The 22,844-nt window shown below is 46.8% G+C and overlaps 1 protein-coding gene across 1 annotated transcript in view; it reads right to left on the minus strand.

Annotated features, from left to right (window-relative positions):
* JPH4 (junctophilin 4) overlaps positions 1-22,844 on the minus strand; it is a 41,269-nt gene that overhangs the window by 10,700 nt on the left and 7,725 nt on the right. The gene's annotated exons all lie outside the window — the stretch shown is intronic.

A 22,844-nucleotide genomic window follows, 5' to 3' on the forward strand; every position in this document is an offset into this window, starting at 1 on the left:
CTTAAGTGAAGTGGGGATCCATACAGCTCAACAGCCAGTGAGTGTATGCTGCTTTTTGGTAGCGATGCAGGATGCTGAACAGCTTTAAATGCAGGTATTAGCCAGGTCTCTATGGGGGAGATAGAGGCCTGGCTAAGTGATAAATTGGAAAGTGATAAACTACCAGCCATTCAGCTCATAGCTGTCATTTTACAGATTGTGTTTGAAAAATAATAGTTAAGAGCTGATTGGTTGATACTTTATCACCCTCCAATTTATCACTTTCCAGAGTACATCTGCCTTGGGGCCTATTCATGATGTTAATTATCCCCCCGATAATTCACATTCTAACTCGCCACAGAATCCGGAGCAATTCATCATTGCTCTGGTACGGTGACAGCTGATGCGAAATCAGCTGTCCCCGCAAGCGGCTTCTTGTGCACATGCGTGACCTACAGGTCACGCATGCGCACAAGAACCCCGACATCCGGCGGAAGGAGCCGGACATGGGCGGAGGGATCTGAAAGGATCCCTCTTCGTGACCCGGGACTCCTTCGCCTAGGGAAGGAGCGGATATCGGGAGCATTCGCCATTTGAAGATTGCAAGTGCTACCGCACTCAAGCTCCGAAAATATTGTATTTTCGAAGCGTGATGAATTCTGTCCCCATAATAGTGTATGGGGACAGCGGGCCATTCCGCAAAAGGAAGGTAAGTAGGAGATATCTGTGATACTAGTGTATGGGGACAGCAGGCCATTCCGCAAAAGGAAGGTAAGTAGGAGATATCTCTGATATCTCATGCTTTACCTTCTTGATGAATGGCCCGATAACTTAATTTTTACAATTGCAGGTGAAAATGTTAATTTTCATCTGCTTTTGTAAAAATTAAGTGATGATGAATAGGCCCCTATATGAGCTAAGCAGGAGACTTCTGTCTCCCACCATGCCACTCTACACAGTAAAAATAAATGGCCCCTGCACATGTCAGTAGTGAGCTCAGCGAACATTGTGGACAGGACATGAAACCTGGAGTACAGGAAGACTGGAGTCTGGGTAGTAGTGCACTCCTCTTAAGTTTAAACTAATCTTTCCACAAATGTAATATTACTGTCACCCTTGTATCCAGCCCATCTGTGTCACCCCTGTCGGTCTGCCCCCTCCCCTTAGAATGTAAGCTCTCACGAGCAGGGCCCTCTTCTCTCATGTGCTTCTCCTTCACTTGATTATACTTTAATATACAACAGTACCCCACCCTTGGTTGCTGACACCATGCTGCTTATCTAAGTGTTATGCAGCAATGTATTAATCATGTATCTGTCCTGCATTGTTTGTACTGTTAATTTCTGTTTTCTTGTGTGCTCATTTGATTATGTACATTGTAAGGTGCTGCGGAACTCTTGTGGCGCCATATAAATAAAGGATAATAATAATAATAATAACAACTTAAAAGCTTGCGCACATTTTGACACTTTAATATTATTGACTTTACATGCACTCAATCAAATTTTAGTATCTACATAGTTTATATGTATAGCTTTTTCTGAGTTGCCTAGTATACAAAGCTAATCTGGGATGTAATTTACATTGGATACAATTGTGTTCTGTGAGAACCTTTGTCACATATCCACTGCAATAGTACTATAAATACATGTGGTGCCTAAGCAGGGTGATTTTGCACCCTGTGCTGGCACCACCCCCAGAACACATGACGTAATGACATTACTCCGTAGTGGTGGGCAATAGTGATGGGAAATCTAGTCAGTTTTGGAAATGAGGGCCTGATTCAGAGCCGGACGCTCTGACCAGAGCGCTCGCTCTGAATCAGGGCCCTCCTACCTAAAAATGGAGCGGCCTCCTGGCCGCTCGCATAGCTGTGGGTGACCACAGCTTATGCGAGCGGCCAAAAAGATGGTCTTGCGACGAGACCCTGCGGTAGGGTCTCGTTGCCGCAAGCCCTGGAGTGATTTTGGCTCTATCAGAGCCAACATCACTCCCACTGACATCACTAGGGAACGCCTCCGTCTGGCAGCCACGCCCCCGGCACGCTCACCAAAGGGGGCGTGCTGTCAATCACTGTCGACAGCACGCCCCCTTTGGTGCGAGACCCGGAGCAACAGCTTGGCTGTCGCTAGCCGGGTCTCGCGCATGTGCACGACGGAGCTCCCTCCGTCGTGCGCATGCGCATTTGGGAACCATCGACCCGCTTGCGAGCGTCCTGCGCTCGCGAGCGGGTCTGAATGAGACCCTGAGTTCTTTATGATGTAGATCACTCAAAATATTAATTCAAAAGGTTAGTTCATTTAGTTCATTATATTGCTGGATCTGGAACCCTGCTGAGAGAAACGGTTGGAAACACAGATCTACTCTATTACACATACCATATAGGCACTACTAACTACTATTAGCTCATTGGATGAGGTTATAGCCCTGTTAAAATGATCAGATATGTTGCTTAATATGTCTGATCATTTTTAACACTGAGCTCTGCAAAGTTAATTTACTTTATTTACTGTTTTTTACTTACATAATATGCAAATTCAGAGTATTTTTAAAATGTCTTTTTTTTTCTTTTCAAATATACAGTAATTAAAAAACTAGTGACAAGCATTATAGATTGTCACTACAAAAAAAAAATCAGAACAAGCTTAAGAGATCTGGTGGAATAAACAGAACTACAATATATAGAGTATAGCATGCAGTACTCTGCACTGTGTCCTGAGGAGGCTGACAGGGAGTGTATCATCTGAGTTGTCCTAAATTAACTAGTGAACTAATATGCAGCTTGGAGAATGACTCATGACAGTCTAGTTCAATCAGGGCCACACAATACATGTGTCTGAAAGCAGCAGTGCCACCCATGGCAGTATAGAAGTACTGATTTAGGATAACTGTATGAGAGAGCTGATAGGGAATGTATCATGTGACTTGTGAACTAATTTAATTAGTGAACTAATATGCCAGGAGAATGACTCATGACAATCAAATTCAATCAGCTCCACACAATACATGTGTCAGAGTACAGCAGTGCCATCTGTGGTAGTTTAGAGGTACTAACTCGATGAACATATGAGAGCTAATGGGCAGTGTATCATGTGACTTGTGAACTAATTGAACTAGTGAACTAATATGTCAGGAGAATGACTCATGACAACCTAATTCAATCAGCTCCACTCAACAGGTGTCAGTGGTCAGAGTACAACAGTGCAATCTGTGGTAGTTTAGAGATACTGCTGACTCAGGATGAATGTATGAGAGAGTTGAATAGCAGTGCAGGTGCAGTAGCCCCCACAAACCCAGTAACATATTTAGCACAGTGGGGGTCCAGCATCAAGAGTTTTTTTTACCTCTGGACTAACAGGACAGTGATTTTATTACAAAATGGATGAGTAGCATGAATAAACACACGCACGCATGCACACACAGATTTTATGCTATATATTTTGGACTAATAAGCAAGTGGGAGTGAGACAGTACGGGAGCCTGCTGGAGCTACTGTGTTTGAGTCTAGCTCACTGTGTCTAACTCCTCCCACTTGCTTTAGTTCTTGATAAACTAATCATTAACAGAGCTAAATGAACTATTCACTTTGAAGATTAGTTAATTTCTTGATCTACCCATCACTAGCCGGCACCAGGAACCAAAGCACTGGACGTTACAGACGGCTGTACACGCTGTCAGCTGAATGCAAATACAGGCTGCAGGGTACCAGTCCAGGGATCCGGCAAGCTTAATGCAGGTGCCATGGACTGCAGGAGCAATGGTGCTGCTTGCACACTCCTAGTTATGGCCTGGAATCGTTTCCTTCTGTGCAATTTCTACTTTGAATCATTTGGTTTGTGTTAAGCGTTCTAGGAAATGGCCCTAGTAAATACAAGCAACAGATATAGAGGCATGACCAGGGTCGGATTGGAAACTTAAAGTGGCCCTGGAAAAAATTCTGAGAGTGGACAACTTTGGCGCCCCAAAACAGTCATAAGTTGTGCTATCAAACAGCCAACTTGACAGCCATACAATACAGAGAGTAGCTTTGTGTCTGCCATACAGCACAAACAGCTGCAGGGTATCTGGGCCCAGAGATGATCCAAGCTACAGCCATCACTAGCTGCTGCCTGCATGCATTGTGATGTCACAATGCAGGTCACAGCCCTGTATTAAGGATGCCCAGCTACTGGCAGCCATTTTGTGGTGACATTTTGTCCTACATTGATACTTTCTGAGTAGTTCCTTTTTATGTAGGCAACTTTGGATAACGACTACTGATATGGACTTTGGATTATATCTCCCAATAAGGTCCTGAACAGCAACATATTTAGAAAAATAATCTGAATAACATACAGACTTTATAATACATTTTGGCCTGTCACCCTTACCCCCCCTCCATTTTACCTGCAATTTTAATTTAGAAACAATGGATAAAGCAAATTATTTATCTGATATAACACTGCATTACTTAAGATGCATATACACTTGTCTAAGTGGAGGATTCAACTCCAAGCCAGACTGTTAACACAATCCTACTTGAGACCTGGATGCAGATTCAACATCCAGTATATGCCATTGCCTACACACCTGTCCAATTTTGCAGCAAATCTCAGACAGTAGGTACAAAGAATGGGGCTGCTATGGGGCCCAGGCGGCCTTTGAGTGTTGCTGCAGAGCATCTGCTGCCATTAGCCCAGTCATCTCTGCCTCATTCTCTCTTCATTAACTGATTTATTAGTGAATCATAGCCTTCTTATATAGCATGTCGTTTCAGAAACATTTAGGATTAGGGAGACAATATATATTGTGATGTTGTGGGGTAATTAGCTCGGTAGATTAGGGTCAGTGGTGCTGTGATTAGGTGCAGAATTACAGTCCACAAATTGCGTTCCAGTAAATATAAATGAAAATGGTGCTTTACTGCCAGCATGGAAACCAGTAAACAGAAATAGAAAATAATAAACAATCTAGCCCTCTCTTAGGGCACTAGCTCACTTCTTGAACCCTCTCTGCAGAAGCAGCTAATCTACATGAAAGTCTCTCACAGTCTCTGAGATTGGTGGTCCTTCCTGCCACATGCAGGACTGGACGCTGGCCTCCTGGCCTGGTATAGCTTCCTTAGCTTGTTGGCTGCTGCTTCTCACAAGGACAGTATCAGAGGTATAGGGAGCTCCCTGCCTCCTTGCAGGTATGATCCTGACCACCTGGTCTGCTTCACTCACACTGCAGCCACACCTGGACTGTCTGACTGTGTCCACCAGTAGCCTCCCTCGGGGTCTGGTCATATGGCAGCCATTAGGCATCTTCCCACAATGCTTTTCTACTCTGTGTGTGAGCGGATCTGTCCTGCCACACACAGAATCAGCTGCTCACCAGCACCACCTCTGGTGATACTGCCACTATATATATATATATATATATATATATATATATATATATATATTTTATTTATTTTTTTAATTTCTTTTAATAATGCTTACTATATGCTAATTACAAATTCTATAATCTTGCATGTCAGCTAAGTAGGTAGAAATTAGGTCATTTACAATCAAAATTTGCCCGGAGTGGGGGGCTTTGGTAATTTTGGTATTTTGCCCCCATAGGTCTTGCTTGCGATCCCAGTTAACATCTTACAGTACAAAGAGCATCTCAATCACCACCAACAGCTTGGGTACCACCATAAGGTACATAGATCATTCCAGGGACTGGCACACATTTAATTGAGAACCTGCCCGCTCAGCCAGCCAGTCATCCTGCCCGCTCTGCCCACCGGCCTGCCCACTCAGCCAGCCAGTCATCCCGCTCACTCCACTAGCCGGCCCTCAGTCTGCTGTGCTGACAGCCCTGCACTGTCAGCCGATAAGGCACAGGTAGGTGCCAAAAAAAATGATATTTATTCTTGTGTGAGCCAATGTGACTTGCTGGATTTTTTTGGGGGGAGGACAATGTGGGAGCAATATGGGTTTTTTTCTGTAGGGGTCAGCCAGTGTTTTTTTTGTGTGGGGAGCAATGTGGTTTATAATTATTCTGTGAGGCCAGCCAATGTAATTATTTTCCCTGTGGGGGCAATGTTTTTTTTTCTGAGGGGGCCAGCCAATGTTATATTTTTCTGTGGGGGGGCAATGTATGTGTTTTATTCCTACGGAGGCCAATGTATGTGTGTTTTATTCCTGCGGAGGTAAATGTATGTGTTTTATTCCTGCGGAGGTCAATGTATGTGTGTTTTATTTCTCTGGGGCCAATGTGTGTGTTTTATTCCTGCGGAGGCCAATGTATGTGTGTTTTATTTCTCTGGGGCCAATGTGTGTGGCGGAGGCCAATGTATGTGTGTTTTATTTCTCTGGGGCCAATGTGTGTGTTTTATTCCTGTGGAGGCCAATGTAGTTTGTTTTTTTTATGTGGGAGCTAATGTGTATGTTTTTTCATCGGTCGCGAACACTGCATCGCCGGATGGTGTGCCTTGGCAATTTTAAAATCTTGCGCTGTGTGCCTCAAGTTGAAAAAGGTTGAAAATCACTGATATAGAGGTATGTTTTCTCATAACCTGCCACTAGTTACAGTTAGTATTCTGCAGACTAGAGTACGAGAATGCCACATTATGTATGCTTGAGTTGATTTATTCACAATTGTATTTTAATTGCTGGCAATCTAAATAACGTGTGTTTCTGTTAGTTTGATAAAGGGATCTTCATATGTGCACTGTGTGTTTATACAATTATGTAATATTTCCCTCACCACATTTATGAGAGAGGAGGAGTCAATTAAATGTTGAGGAGGGGAGGTCTTGTTGTCTGGGACCCACTCTCTTAATGCCCAGAGGTGAATCCTCAAGCTGATTGGTAACCGAGTAGACAGGACATTCCTCTCTGTGAGGGAGTTTCCCAGCTGCTGGACTTGGGGTGATTGTTCTCCTCCTATCAGCAGGGCCAGATTAACAATGGAGCCGATGGAGCTAAGGCCTCCACATAAAAATAGGTCTATCATCATGGCAGCATGATGGTGATCAGCTGCATCAAATAGTCATCCATAAATCCTAACTATTAAAATGGTATTTCTATTTTTTTCACAAAATTCTGCAACTTTCCTCTTTTTATGTAGGGAGAAGGGGGGCTGAGCGTGTAGGGGGTTGCCACACCCACAGCACTGGCCACACCCACAGCACTGGTCACACCCACACAGCACTGGTTACAGATTTTCCCCTTCTCAATATAAGCCATTGTACATTTACAGCCCCAGGCCCATGTAGCCCTTAATGCAATCCTGCCTGTCAGCCATGGTTAGGAGCGACAAGGCTGCTTATTCTTCAAAGGGGGAAGGACAAGTGGTGGAATTTCAGCTGGGTGGCAGAGACATTTGCACAGTACACAGTAAGTGCAGACTGTGTTATGTAGCCTATTTGAATGGCTGCACATAGGGAAGTTACACCACCGGGCAATGTAAAAATATTATTTACAGTTTATACAAAATAAAAACACAAAACAGTACACTGGGAATTACTGGAGAAGCTATGGCCAATCCTCCCTTGCCCTCAGCAGTGAGTGTACAGGGGCCAAACCCTAGTGTAGTTACCCCCTCAGCAGTGAGTGTTCAGGGGGCTGGCCCCAGTGTAGGTGCCCCCTCAACAATGAGTGCTCATGGCTGCCCCCAGTATAGGTGTCCCCTCAGCAGTGAGTGCCCAGAGTGCTAACCGCAGTGTAGGTCCGGGTTGCCTACCTTTAACATTCTCTTCCCGGGAGAAGCCCGGGTAAGAGATGCAGCAGGGGGCCGACGGGGGCGGGGCTTGACGATTCGCGTCATTAAGCCCCGCCCCCTCGCTGTAAAATTGCCGCGATTGGGCACAATTTACATAGGGGGCGGGGCCAAATGCTGTGAGTCATGCAGAATGCTGTGATTCACGGAGACCCGCGATTGCCGCGGGTATTCTCCTAATTCTGCCCACTTCACTAGGAAGTGGGCAGAATGCGGGAGAAATGCCTACCCTTCCGGGGGTGCGGGGGGTTACCCGAAAAATTGGGAGCCTCCCGCGAAAACCGGGAGGGTAGGCATGTATGATGTAGGTACCCTCTCAGCCAGAGCCGGCCCTAGGCATAGGCATTCTAAGCAAATGCCTAGGGGCGACTGGAATGCCTTGGGGCATTCCAGGGCTCTGACTGCCCCAGCCCCCTCTGCAATGCTGCCCCCTTCGCAATGCTGCCCCCCTGTGCATGCCCAGCCGCAGCCATCCTCCCATGTGCCTTTGCGGAGCAGAGCATGAGTGACTTCACGGCTCTGCTTCCAGACTAGCCGCCGGCCCACCACCCGCCGCCCACTGCACGCCACTGGAGCGCCCAGCCATGATTGGACCAGGCGTGAAGAGCAGCAGCATTAGCTGCAACAAAAACGTAGGTGAACCTGCTCAGGCAGGTAGGCACTGTGGGCATAGGGGGGGCTGAGCAGCTGTGTCATGTATATATATCTATATATATATTATAGATATATATATAGTACATATCTACAATACTGTATATATATGTCAAATGCAGAAGAGTGGCAGCAGTCCGTGGACTTCAAGGAACTAACCATAGCACAAGGCTTAATGTTGGTAATATTATGCATTGTGGTGTGGTCATCTCCTTGAAGTCCATGGAGTGCCGCACTTCTGCGCTTGTTTAAAGGGGTCAGCTTTGGTCTCTGGATGTGCATCTCTCTATATATATATATATATATATATATATATATAGTGTGTGTGTATATGTATATAAGTGTATATGTGTATAATATGTGTGTGTATATGTATATAAGTGTATATGTGTATGTATATATATGTGTGTGTGTATATATATGTGCATGTGCGTCAGGTACCACAGGTCTTTAGAACCAATGACCCCCTCAAATATATATATATATATATATATATATATATATATAATTATATATTTACATCTACGACATGGGCAGCACTTCTCAGATTTCACATAAATAAAAGCTTATATCAATGTTTCAGATGGTTTTTATTGCACCTTTGGTATATACATATATATATATATATATATATGTATGTGTGTATATATATATATATATATATATATATATATGTGTATGCCACTGTGAAATTTTTGGAGTCCACATATAAACACTTAGGCCCCCATTTGTCGATGATGGTACTAAACACCAGTGCAATTTTTCGTTTAGTATCACTGCGATACAAACTAAAAATGTACTGGTATTTACCAATACTTACCCCTCCAGCGAGGTCCTGTGAAGTCCTTCTCCGCTGGGCTGCTGGCTGCCTAACGCTGCCAGTGTCAGGGCTCTGGTGTTATGTGCATGCGCAACGGTCCGTCTGCGCACGTGCATAATACGGGGACCCGACAGAACACGAAAGGCTTCGCCGAAGCCATAAAGGCACCACTGGGTCTCATTACAGGCAATGGGGACCGCATTACACTCGCCATCTAAAAGATAGCAAGAGCAATGTTTGACAAACAGCGGTAATCTTTGATTACCGCTGATTGTTAAATCCAGAAAAGAAGGCATAATTCCTTTAACGATCGCTAAAGGGTTTATGCTTCATTGATAAATGGGGGCCTTAGATTGGTGGTGGTATTATCTGCTAGGGGGTACCACTCTAAATTTTGCCTAGGGCACCAAATTGACTAGGGCCGGCTCTGCTCTCAGCAGTTAGTCCAGTATGTTGGGCCCAGTGTAGGTACACCTTCAGCAGTGAGTGCCCAAGGGGCTGGCCCCACTGTAGGTACCACCTTTAACAGTGAGTACCCATGGGGCTGTCCCCAGATACACTAACAACAAGAGTCACAACTTGTTCATACGTTTGCAGACACTACATGAGTTGGATTACCAGGAGTAGAGGGCACCGAGCTCCAGAGCCTCAAAGTTTGACCAGGTCCTGTAAGGGCAGACAGGGGAACACATAAACTGCCAGCCTATACCCTACCATGCTTCCAGTCTGCCTGGCTATATACCCTGGCATACTTCCAGGGGCCTGTAATACAATGCAATGAAAGATGCTGCAGCCCTCACAGACAACCAGGTGGGTAAACTCCCAGCAGCGCCCCAGACAGCAGCCCCCCAGGTGCACACTCCGGAATTCCCCCCTGCGGTAGGCATTGCTTCGTGTCCACTGCTGGATAACTCATGCCCGGTGATGAAAAAGAAGATGATCTCCGGGGGTCTGCAGGCAGGGGAGCCAAAGTGACGGGTGACCTCTGCCGCAGCGACCGGGAGGGGCAGAAGCCGCCAATCCCAGCATCCACAGAATAGATCGACAGGCAGTCAGTGTATATGTGTGACCCCGGCTTTGAGACGCTGTCTGTGCTGCTCACTTCACATCCCTACTTTCCAGCACCTGACGCCCATAGTGGGTAACCAAGGGAGGGTGAGTAGTGGATCAGGAAGGGGTGGACTGATCTGCAAAGCACAGCCATAGGTGGCTGGTACCTGGGGAGGGGTCAGCCACCATGAACAAATCATTCAGCCATTAATATGCCGGGGCTGACTCTCATTAGGTAGGTTGGGTCACATATTTAAAAAAATAAATAAATCAGAAATATAATATGTTTACAGTGGCCCCAAAACTGTCCAGCCCACCGGGAAAACTCCCTGTGAGGTCTATGGCCAATGCGCCTCTGGGCATGACCATGCGGCACCCGTTTACCTTAGACAGAAGTCAGGTGGGTGTAACAGACAGTTGGGATGTATATATTACCTGAGCCTATTGCTCCAGTAAGAATAACTATTTTCCATAATTTAGGAGGAGGTGGTGATCTGTGCCTATAGAAAAATAAGGGAATCCTAAGAGAGAAGCCCCTGTTTGGATCATGTGGGACAATGAGGGTGCACATACAGTATGTTAGCCCACCAGCTGTTTGAACCTAAGGAACAGTATGTCAGCCAGGCCTTCCAATCAGCTCAGAAACACCTTTGTGTATAATATATATCCATGCCTGCTGGTGTCTTGGCCTAAATCAGAGGTGGACGCTAACCCCGTCATGGCTGTGACTTTATTCTGCAAAAATATGCAAATGCTGCAGCTGCCGGGATTCGTGTCGAGATGCCCACTGGTAACGTCTCTGATACACTGCTTGCTTACAAAGACGCGCCAACGGTCTCACCATCAATCCTCTGAACAACCCTATGGTTGCTCAGAATGTTCTTAGGAAGACACGCCCCTGAAACAGTTGGGACACGCCTACGTTTGACTCACCACACACCCCTTCCCGTTACCTCCCACAAATGCTCACTGTCAATCACTCTGCACCCAAATCCTCACTGCAACTGCTGTCTGTAATCCATCCGGATGCATGTGCAGTATGACACAGGCGCATAGGCTGTACCAGTGGCGTCACTATGGGGGGTGCGGGCTGCCGAGGGTGACACCAAAATGTGGACTCCTCCTCAGTGACAGGCCTCCTCAGTGCTGCAGGGTGCTATTATGCTGCACCACTCGGCTCCTGTCAGAGAGGAAATGCCGGCAGTGCAGGCACTAGTCTCCGTGGGAAGCCCAGCATCAGCGAGGATGCTGGTCACGCCCTCAGAGTAACGAGTTCAGGAGGTAACACGAGGACACGCCCCCTTATGTAGACCATGCCCCCTTTTTGGGCGCATGTGGGGAGGATTTAAAGTGCACACCAGGTGTCACCAGACCGGGTGACGCCTCTGCGCCGTACAAACATAATCGCTCAACTCTGCAACATCGCCATTGCGTCCATCTCTGAATCAGACCCTTTGTATCTAAAACCTTTATGGCAGTCTCCATTCCCAAATTCCTGTGGAATAATAGTTTGGTGCTGGGATTGGGACTATCAGTTACGATATATATATTACTATATTACTATATATACTATATACTATATTACTATATATATTACATTAAGGGTTAATTGAAAATTACTCCTATTTATTGACCTAACACTGTTTTGGTAGACAAGGAAAATTCTGTTTTAATAATATTTCAATAATTGTTTTTCAACAGCTCCTCTTTATCGGTGTCTAGATGTTTAATTAAATAAATCCAGACTCATTTTTCCACTCTAACATTTCAAATGCAGCACCGCTCAAGCAATGATCTATTTGCTTGCTGCAGCGGCATGCAGACATTATTTCCAGGGTTCTGCCTCTTCTATACCACAGAACCTGCAATTTGTCTGATGATGGAAGAGGTGTGAGCAACAGGATGAATCACATGTGACAGGTTTTGACTGGGGATGTAAGCTCATATACACCAAAAATTAGGAATACAGAGAAGGTCATTGCAAGTACAAAATAGTCACTTGGCATTGTAATAGCAGCTTTGTATCTACTATGTGGGGTATATTTACTAAAATGAGGGTTTTTAGAAGTGGATATGTTTACCATAGCAACCAATCAGATTCTACTTATCATTTATCTAGCACCTTATGGTAGATAATAACTAGAATCTGATTGGTTGAAGTACTGAGTATGCACACTGATGGATTTTGTTTTTCATGAAAAAAAAAATTAACTGAAAAGTAGAGATGTGCCGGTTCGGTTTTATTTGGTTATGTTCAGATCTCAAAAACAGCATAATATTGGCTATCCGGCTGTCATGTGTGTTGGATAGCCAGTAAAATAAATCTGAATTAAGCTTGTGCTAATTTGGCAAAAAGAACTGAATAAAACCAAACTCGCACATCTCTACTGAAAGGTTTCTTTGCAAAAAGTGGTGGCACTAAAGTGGGGGAGGTTGGACTTTGCAACATTTATGGTGGGTACACACTACACGATATGCTCCCTGAGCGATATCGTGTAGTGTTGTCCCCGGCAGGCTGTGCTCAATGTCGTTCATGACATTGAGCACAGCCGCTGAACAATATCATTAACGATATCGTTCAGCACCGGGCTCTCTCCCCCATTCCCTGACATGCAGCAACCTGACGAGATCGTCAGGTTGGCCTGCATTTCAGCCCGATGAACGATAATGACGAACGACCCGCGGGAACGCGCGTCGTCGTTATCGTTCATCTTTTTGGGGTTAAAAATGGACAATATAGTGGACGACTGAACGATAACGATATCGTTATCGTTCAGTCGTCCACTTTATCGCCCAGTGTGTACGCACCTTAAAACTATTAAAAAGTGCTCCTCTCCATCTGGATCCCAGTAATAGGTAGGCACACTCGTGGTGGCTCCGATTGAAGATGCTCGCCGTTAAGAAGCAGCAGCATTCACCAATGGGGGCATGGTCATGCCACCTGTGGGAAATTGGTTACGCCTCTCTTGCACAGTACTCCCGTCCTTGGCACTCCTGCTCATCACACACATCTATCCAAGCTTGTAGTTTGCAGAGGCCTCTGCGGAGTATGGAGAGTACTCATGCACGTTGATGTACACTGGGAACATCAACCAAGCACAACATTGCAAAACCAAAGTGGTGAGCATCAGGTCTGCTTCATAAGTCACCTGCAGAATTTTCCTTACTATGTGTCAGCAAACACAGGTGATAAATGATGAATCTAAAGCATCAGTACACAAAACACTACTGTGACACTATCCTAACAATGATAACACAGCAGAGAGAGAAGGAGAGTGACATTGCTATGTAGAAACTGAAACAATAAATCTAAATTCCATAGCACACACCTCCCAAATGTCCAGATTTGTGGCCTCTGTCCCTCCCTCCTGTTAGGCACACATTTGTCTTTATCGGGAATGTCCCGTTCACTACTGCTCTAAAATCACTGATTTCTATTGTGTTCCCTCTATTCCCTCTGCAGTTTACCACATCCCCCATAGCTTGCTCAATTTGTCAAGCTTGATAATGGTGTTACGTATACCCGGAAAATCGGGTGCCGCTCCCGACCTCCCAGGAAGGCAGGCAATCTCTCGGCTGCCGCCCACCCCTTCTATCCGCAATAGCCCCTGCAACCCCCGCAGTGGGGGGCCGGTGATGTGATTCACGTCATTTTGGCCCCGCCCCCTGCTTAACAATGCCTATTTTATCGGCATTGTGTAGTGGGGGCGGGGCCAAACTGATGTGATCGCGTGACCCCGCCACGGCCACAAGTGATGTCACCCAGCCGCTCCCCCTTTTCCCGGCCACGCCCCCTACCCCGTGCTGACGATCTGGCTGCTCCCTCCCGGAAGGAGTAGCCAGAAAGTCGGCAGGTATGCATTAAGTCGATGAGGGGGAGAAAACCCCCTCAGTTTTTGGAATTAGCGCGGGGGGAGGTGCGGACACATCGCCGGGGCCGGGAGGATTGCCTGCCTTCCCGGGAGATCGGGAGCGGCACCCGATTTTCGGGAGGCTCCTGACCAAATCGGGAGGGTAGGCAAGTATGTATGTGTTTGCGCGGGTTTCCTCCCACACTCCAAAAATATACCGGTAGGTTAATTGTGTATGTCTGTGTACATGTGATAGAGAACATAGGGCCTGATTTAGAGCTGTAAGCTTATATTGCTGCTGCGAATGTGTACTGCTGTGATGGGAAAATATGCAAATACTGCCGCCGCCAGGAGATGTATTGAGACACTCACCTACGGCTTTGCAAATCCAAGCAGCCTTGAGTAACTCTATGGTTGCACAGAATGACCACTTGAACTGAGATGCCAGAGCGATGTTTTGTGCGTATGGGATCACAGATGCAGGCAGCGACACTCCCCGAAAAACGGTTGCGACATGCCTGCATTTCTGGCGGCATACCCTGTAACTTCTCCCAAATGGCCCTCCACTGTCAATCACTGTGCGAGTTAAGAATCGCTGCTTGCGACTATAGTAATGAACTTTGATGCATGTGCAGTGTGACTCAGATGCATGCACAAATAGCTGATAATCGCCCAACACATACTTGCCGGCTCTCACAAAAAAGGGGTGACGTTTCCTCCCGGTCTGGCCGAGGTCACAGCATCGGATCACCAAGCTTACTCAGAATGGGCAACGGAACTGCCCAGCCAGGGCAAAGAAATCTGCACCCTCCCTGCTCCTAAACGGCCACAGCATGCCAATCATGCTGCGGCTTAGGGGCACTACCACCGTACTTGCAGATAGAGAACCATGCTTGCTGACTATCTGGCTGCCCCTTCCGGGAGTGAGCAGCCAGATCGGCTTGAGTGGGGGGGGGCGTGGCCAGCAGACGGGGGCGGGGCCGGCCAGACTACAAGAGTTTGCGGGCGGAGCCACGCGATCGCGTCATTTCGGCCCCGCCCCTGCTACACACTGCCGATATTACAGGCAGTGTGAAGCAGGGGGTGGGGCCAAAATGATGCGATTCTGCGTGAATCGCGTCACAGGCCCCCCGCTGCCGGGGAGCTTCTTGTAATTGCGGTGGGGGGTAGGAAGGGTCGGCAGCTGACGGGAGACTTGCATGCCTTCCCAGGAGGTCGGGAGCGGCACCCGATTTTCGGGAGGCTCCCGACCAAATCAGGAGGGTAGGCAAGTATGTAGAGAACATGCTGTACAGACCCTGCAAATGCGCAGATATTTAACAGTCAGACTTATACGTAAACCATCAGGCTTGCATACAGGTCTCAATCAGACCCAATATCCCTGTTCGTGCTGGCTATCACCTAAGACCTCAGTGATGTGAGGAAATAATGCTAACCGTCCATTACACCATTAAGGCAAAGTGAGTCAATTCTTATCACCAGCAAACAAAAATCCAATTTTTAATAGTAAATGGTTAACCACTAAATGTCCATTCCCACTCAGAAGAGCAGATCAGGGGGCATCTTCTGAGCATTTGAAATAAAATAAAGCCCTGGCTGGGGCCTTGGGAGATGACCTAGAATTGCTGTGTTCCTGGGCCCCACTCCCTGCAGTGGTGGTACGTCCACCACTGTTCAGATATAAAGGGCCTGATTCAGAGCCACACAAAAACCTTACGCAATGCTGATGTTCATGTAGTTAAACGATCTTTTGCAACTGCACTTGCGCCACAATTCCTTAAAACTCCTTTGGTGCATGCGTGACACAAAATGTATGCACAAAGGCGCTTTAGACAATTGAGATACACGGTATCAGAAATGGAGCGGAAAAGTGATGGGTGATCCTGAGCAGTGACTGGGAGGTGGCTAGTAGTGCATACAAAAATGGTCTGTTAAGGGGGGGTGTTAAGGGAGTGTTGCAAATGTATCAATGCAAACGGCTGCGTACACAGATGCACAACTGCATGCATAGGAGGCCATAGTCAGACGGAGAAAGTGCACCTGCCATGCAAGTTTCAATGGTGTGACCGATGGTGGCATCAGTCGTTATTACTGCGTGTACAGACTCTGAAAATGTGCGTCTCAGACCTTGCACATTTGGCCGCATGGATATACACAAGGGAAGAACTTTGTATCGGCATTTGCACAGAATCGCAGACAGACGGCTGCCAGTAGATTCTGCTGCGTTCGCGTCTTTATCCGACTCAGAACCAGGCCCAAAATGTCTTGATACATTCTGGAAGCATTAATACTCTGGTACTCCCTATTTAATCAGCTTGGTCAAACTGTTCTCCTTTTACTCCACTCAACGAATTGGTCAATTGATCTCCCATCACAACTGGAGAAATTAGGTGTCACAGGGCCTAATTCAGAGATGGGCACAATGCCAATGTTTCCGTAGTTGTGCGATTATCGGTGGTCTGCGCAGGTGTCTTATTCGCAGTGCGCATGTGCAGTAATTGTGTGCCGATAGCGGTCGCAGTAAGGATTTAGCCGCAGTGTGATTGACAGTCAGGGGACGTTTGTGGGAGGTCACAGGGGAGTGGGGGCCCAAGCGCAGGCGTGTTTTGACCGTTTTGGGATCAGGTCACAGACTTCTATTGCAATCCATATACAGATAAGATGGCTCCAACATCTCGGTTTCTGCGGCCATTCTGTACGACCATTGGGTTACTCGGAAGGCTGATTATCGACAGATGTGCACTGTATGCAAGTCGCGGATCTGCGATGCCACCAGTGGTCGTCTCAATACAATTCTTGGCGGCTGCAACATTTTCCTATTTTGGCAAATTCGCTACATACAATCAGCAGCAGTGCAATTAGCGGCCATTTCTGGATCAGACCCACTGTTCTCTATAAGAAACTGCATATATCTAGGACACCACACCTTTGATGAAATAGGAATAGTGGGCTCCTATATCAGATCTCCAAAATAACTGGCAGCAGCTTTGGGCAGACGTTCACCACACCACTCTCCGCAAGTAACTTCTGGTTACAAATGTGTCTCTCTCTTTGCAAGAATTTTCTATCCAGAAAAGGCTATGGGGAGAAGTACTACTCTGCAACCTGCAGGCATCGGCGAAATTCCGGAGGGTCTGCCTGATGCTTCAAATTGGCATTCATTTAAATGGCAAAATGATTGCCACTTTAAAACATTGGGCAGACTTGCCGAAAACTAAATGTAACAGGCTATTACATTTACTCCTACAGTATGTCTTTTATATCAATATAAAAGTTATTTAGTCACACAAAATAAAGTTGCATGTTATTATACCCTATAGGGGTCATTTTTAGAACTTTATATTATCTGCAGGAACTGAGGACCTGATTCAGAGGTGGACTCATAGTCCTTCGCTGATGTGTCTAAAGTTCACAGTGGAAGTTATGCAAATGTTGCAGCCGCCGTATTTTACACAGAGACGCCCACGGCCAGCTTCTCAGATCCGCCACTTGCATACAAAGATGCAGCGCCAGATGAACATCGATCTCACCATCGGACCACAGAGCAACCCTACGGTTGCTTAAGTTGTCTATTGCACGTAAGACGCCGGGGCCAGAACCGTTGCGTAAGAAGATGCAGACGCTGGCTGCGACATGCCCTTGAAATGGATATGACACACTTGCGTTTTAGTCACCATAACCCCTTGCCACCCCCAAGTGGTCGCTTTCAGTCAATCACTCTGCGTTCTAATCCAAAGTACGACCGCCATCACAAAACCATCGCGGCACATGCACATTGTGGCTCAGACACATGTGCAGTATAGAACACATCGGACATTTGCGAAAAAAATCAAAACTACATCAACCTCTGAATCAAGCCCTGAGCTGGGCCGAAACTAGGATATCTGTCACCCGGTGCAAGGCAGCAATTTTGCGCCCCCTCCCTTCCTGTACCTGAAGTTTGTCTTTGCTCGTCCTTGTGGATGGCTGGCATAAACCCCCTGGCAATGAGCATAAACCCCCCTGGCCAGTAAGGACCTCTAGCATTTGTCCCCTCTTTGGCGGCGGCCATTTTTGGATTGCCGTTTTCTGAGTCTGTAGCCCCCAAGCCACCTTGAGTCAGCTTTTTTCACCCCCTGCAATCTGGCACCCGGTGCACGTGCACCTCTAGCCCCCCCCCTAGTTGCGGCCCTGCCCTGAGTGAGAAGCCATGAGAATCACTCATGAATATGCAGACATGCATGCTTTCATTAATGTAAATGTATGCAGTTATAATCCACTAGTGATCTGCGGTCAATAGTGGATTATGATCAAGCTGGTTTTTCCTTTTAAATGACTGCTACATTAAAACATTGGGCAGTCTCGCAGGGGACCCTCCGATGCCTGCAGTCCGCAGGTTTTTACATATACCCCTATTTGTGCCCTCCCCATGTCTTCTATCCAGATTTTTAAGTTGAATGCTTACTGAGATGGTGATGCTTAGAGAGGACAGCAGTTGGTGCTGCCCCTACCAGTCCATTGAATCATGTCACTGTGCCACTGTCATCCTGACAGGTGGTAAACAAGTGAAATTATGGAAGCTCTTAACTTCGCTGTATGCCAATGGACTACAGTGGAAGTCATTTACAAAGTGCAACTTATTTGCACAGCAACACTTCTTGGTTTTGCTCTAGGCTCATAGATAGTGACAGTCTGCCCAGCACACAGGGGTATATTTACTAAAGTGCAGGTTTATAAAAGTGGAGGTGTTGCCCATAGCAACCAATCAGATTTTACTTTTCATTTATCTAGCACTTTCTGAATCGAGGGGCCTATTCATCAACACTAAAATAAAGTTTTTAAGGGTCTTAGTTGCCATGTCCATTCTGCGGGACCACAGACTCACTCAGGACTACAACAATGGAATAATCTGCGACTGATGCTGCGTCTTTGTATGCAGATGCTGCAACATTTTATGTAGGTGCTTGGTTAAGCAAAGCTGCAGGTTGGTGTCTTAATACATCTCCCGGCGGCTGCGACATTTGCATATAGTCACATAGCAGCTGTGTACACATATGCAGCATCGGCGGCGGCATTAGCTTATAGTCACATAGCAGATGTGTACACATATGCAGCAGCGGCGGCGGCATTAGCTTATAGTCACATAGCAGCTGTGTACACATATGCAGCAGCGGCGGCGGCATTAGCTTATAGTCACATAGCAGCTGTGTACACATATGAAGCAGCGGCGGCGGCATTAGCTTATAGTCACATAGCAGCTGTGTACACATATGCAGCAGCGGCGGCGGCATTAGCTTATAGTCACATAGCAGCTGTGTACACATATGCAGCAGCGGCGGCGGCATTAGCTTATAGTCACATAGCAGCTGTGTACACACATGAAGTAGCGGCGGCGGCAGCATTAGTTTATAGTCACATAGCAGCTGTGTACACACATGCAGTAGCGGCGGCAGCAGCATTAGTTTATAGTCACATAGGAGCTGTGTACACATATGCAGCAGCGGCATTAGTTTATAGTCACATAGCAGCTGTGTACACATATGCAGCAGCGGTGGCGGCATTAGCTTATAGTCACATAGCAGCTGTGTACACATATGCAGCAGCGGCATTAGCTTATAGTCACATAGCAGCTGTGTACACATATGCAGCAATGGCGGCGGCATTAGCTTATAGTCACATAGCAGCTGTGTACACATATGCAGCAGCGGCATTAGCTTATAGTCACATAGCAGCTGTGAGCACATATGCAGCAGCGGTGGCGGCATTAGCTTATAGTCACATAGCAGCTGTGTACACATATGCAGCAGCAGCGGCATTAGCTTATAGTCACATAGCAGCTGTGAGCAAATATGCAGCAGCGGTGGCGGCATTAGCTTATAGTCACATAGCAGCTGTGTACACATATGCAGCAGCGGCATTAGCTTATAGTCACATAGCAGCTGTGTACACATATGCAGCAACGGCGGCGGCATTAGCTTATAGTCACATAGCAGCTGTGTACACATATGCAGCAGCGGCATTAGCTTATAGTCACATAGCAGCTGTGAGCACATATGCAGCAGCGGTGGCGGCATTAGCTTATAGTCACATAGCAGCTGTGTACACATATGCAGCAGCAGCGGCATTAGCTTATAGTCACATAGCAGCTGTGAGCACATATGCAGCAGCGGTGACGGCATTAGCTTATAGTCACATAGCAGCTGTGTACACATATGCAGCAGCGGCATTAGCTTATAGTCACATAGCAGCTGTGTACACATATGCAGCAACTGCGGCGGCATTAGCTTATAGTCACGTGGCAGCTGTGTACACATATGCAGCAGCGGCATTAGCTTATAGTCACATAGCAGCTGTGTACACATATGCAGCAGCGGCGGCATTAGCTTATAGTCACATAGCAGCTGTGTACACACATGCAGTAGCGGCGGCGGCGGCATTAGTTTATAGTCACATAGGAGCTGTGTACACATATGCAGCAGCGGCATTAGCTTATAGTCACATAGGAGCTGTGTACACATATGCAGCAGCGGTGGCGGCATTAGCTAATAGTCACATAGCAGCTGTGAGCACATATGCAGCAGCGGTGGCGGCATTAGCTTATAGTCACATAGCAGCTGTGTACACATATGCAGCAGCGGCATTAGCTTATAGTCACATAGCAGCTGTGTACACATATGCAGCAACGGCGGCGGCATTAGCTTATAGTCACGTGGCAGCTGTGTACACAATGCAGCAGCGGCATTAGTTTATAGTCACATAGCAGCTGTGTACACATATGCAGCAGCGGCGGCATTAGCTTATAGTCACATAGCAGCTGTGTACACATATGCAGCAGCGGCATTAGCTTATAGTCACATAGCAGCTGTGTACACATATGCAGCAGCGGTGGCGGCATTAGCTTATAGTCACATAGCAGCTGTGTACACATATGCAGCAGCGGCGGCGGCATTAGCTTATAGTCACATAGCAGCTGTGTACACATATGCAGCAACGGCATTAGCTTATAGTCACATAGCAGCTGTGTACACATATGCAGCAGCGGCGGCATCAGCTTATATTCACATAGCAGCTGTGTACACATATACAGCAGAGGCGGCATTAGCTTATAGTCACATAGCAGCTCTGTACACATATGCAGCAGTGGCATTAGCTTATAGTCACATAGCAGCTGTGTACACATATGTAGCAGCGGCATTAGCTTATAGTCACATAGCAGCTGTGTACACATATGCAGCAGCGGCATTGGCTTATAGTCACATAGCAGCTGTGTACACATATGCAGCAGCGGCGGCGGCATTAGGTTATAGTCACATAGCAGCTGTGTACACATATGCAGCAGCGGCGGCATCAGCTTATATTCACATAGCAGCTGTGTACACATATACAGCAGAGGCGGCATTAGCTTATAGTCACATAGCAGCTCTGTACACATATGCAGCAGCGGCGGCGGCATTAGCTTATATTCACATAGCAGCTGTGTACACATATACAGCAGAGGCGGCATTAGCTTATAGTCACATAGCAGCTGTGTACACATATGCAGCAGCGGCGGCGGCATTAGCTTATAGTCACGTGGCAGCTGTGTACACATATGCAGCAACGGCATTAGCTTATAGTCACATAGCAGCTGTGTACACATATGTAGCAGCGGCATTAGCTTATAGTCACATAGCAGCTGTGTACACATATGCAGCAGCGGCATTGGCTTATAGTCACATAGCAGCTGTGTACACATATGCAGCAGCGGCGGCGGCATTAGGTTATAGTCACAAAGCAGCTGTGTACACATATGCAGCAGCGGCGGTGGCATTAGCTTATAGTCACATAGCAGCTGTGTACACATATGCAGCAGCGGCATTAGCTTATAGTCACATAGCAGCTGTGTATACATATGCAGCAGCAGTGGCGTCATTCGCTTATAGTCACATAGCAGCTGTGTACACATATGCAGCAGCGGCGGCATTAGGTTATAGTCACAAAGCAGCTGTGTACACATATGCAGCAGCGGCGGTGGCATTAGCTTATAGTCACATAGCAGCTGTGTACACATATGCAGCAGCGGCATTAGCTTATAGTCACATAGCAGCTGTGTATACATATGCAGCAGCGGTGGCGTCATTAGCTTATAGTCACATAGCAGCTTTGTACACATATGCAGCAGCGGCATTAGCTTATATTCACATAGCAGCTGTGTACACATATGCAGCAACTGCGGCGGCATTAGCTTATAGTCACGTGGCAGCTGTGTACACATATGCAGCAGCGGCATTAGCTTATAGTCACATAGCAGCTGTGTACACATATGCAGCAGCGGCGGCATTAGCTTATAGTCACATAGCAGCTGTGTACACACATGCAGTAGCGGCGGCAGCATTAGTTTATAGTCACATAGGAGCTGTGTACACATATGCAGCAGCGGCATTAGCTTATAGTCACATAGGAGCTGTGTACACATATGCAGCAGCGGTGGCGGCATTAGCTAATAGTCACATAGCAGCTGTGAGCACATATGCAGCAGCGGTGGCGGCATTAGCTTATAGTCACATAGCAGCTGTGTACACATATGCAGCAGCGGCATTAGCTTATAGTCACATAGCAGCTGTGTACACATATGCAGCAACGGTGGCGGCATTAGCTTATAGTCACGTGGCAGCTGTGTACACATATGCAGCAGCGGCATTAGCTTATAGTCACATAGCAGCTGTGTACACATATGCAGCAGCAGCGGCATTAGCTTATAGTCACATAGCAGCTGTGTACACATATGCAGCAGCGGCATTAGC

The sequence above is a fragment of the Taudactylus pleione genome, unplaced genomic scaffold (assembly GCF_031769625.1).
Source record: "Taudactylus pleione unplaced genomic scaffold, aTauple2 ptg000095l, whole genome shotgun sequence".
Lineage (NCBI taxonomy): Eukaryota > Metazoa > Chordata > Amphibia > Anura > Myobatrachidae > Taudactylus > Taudactylus pleione.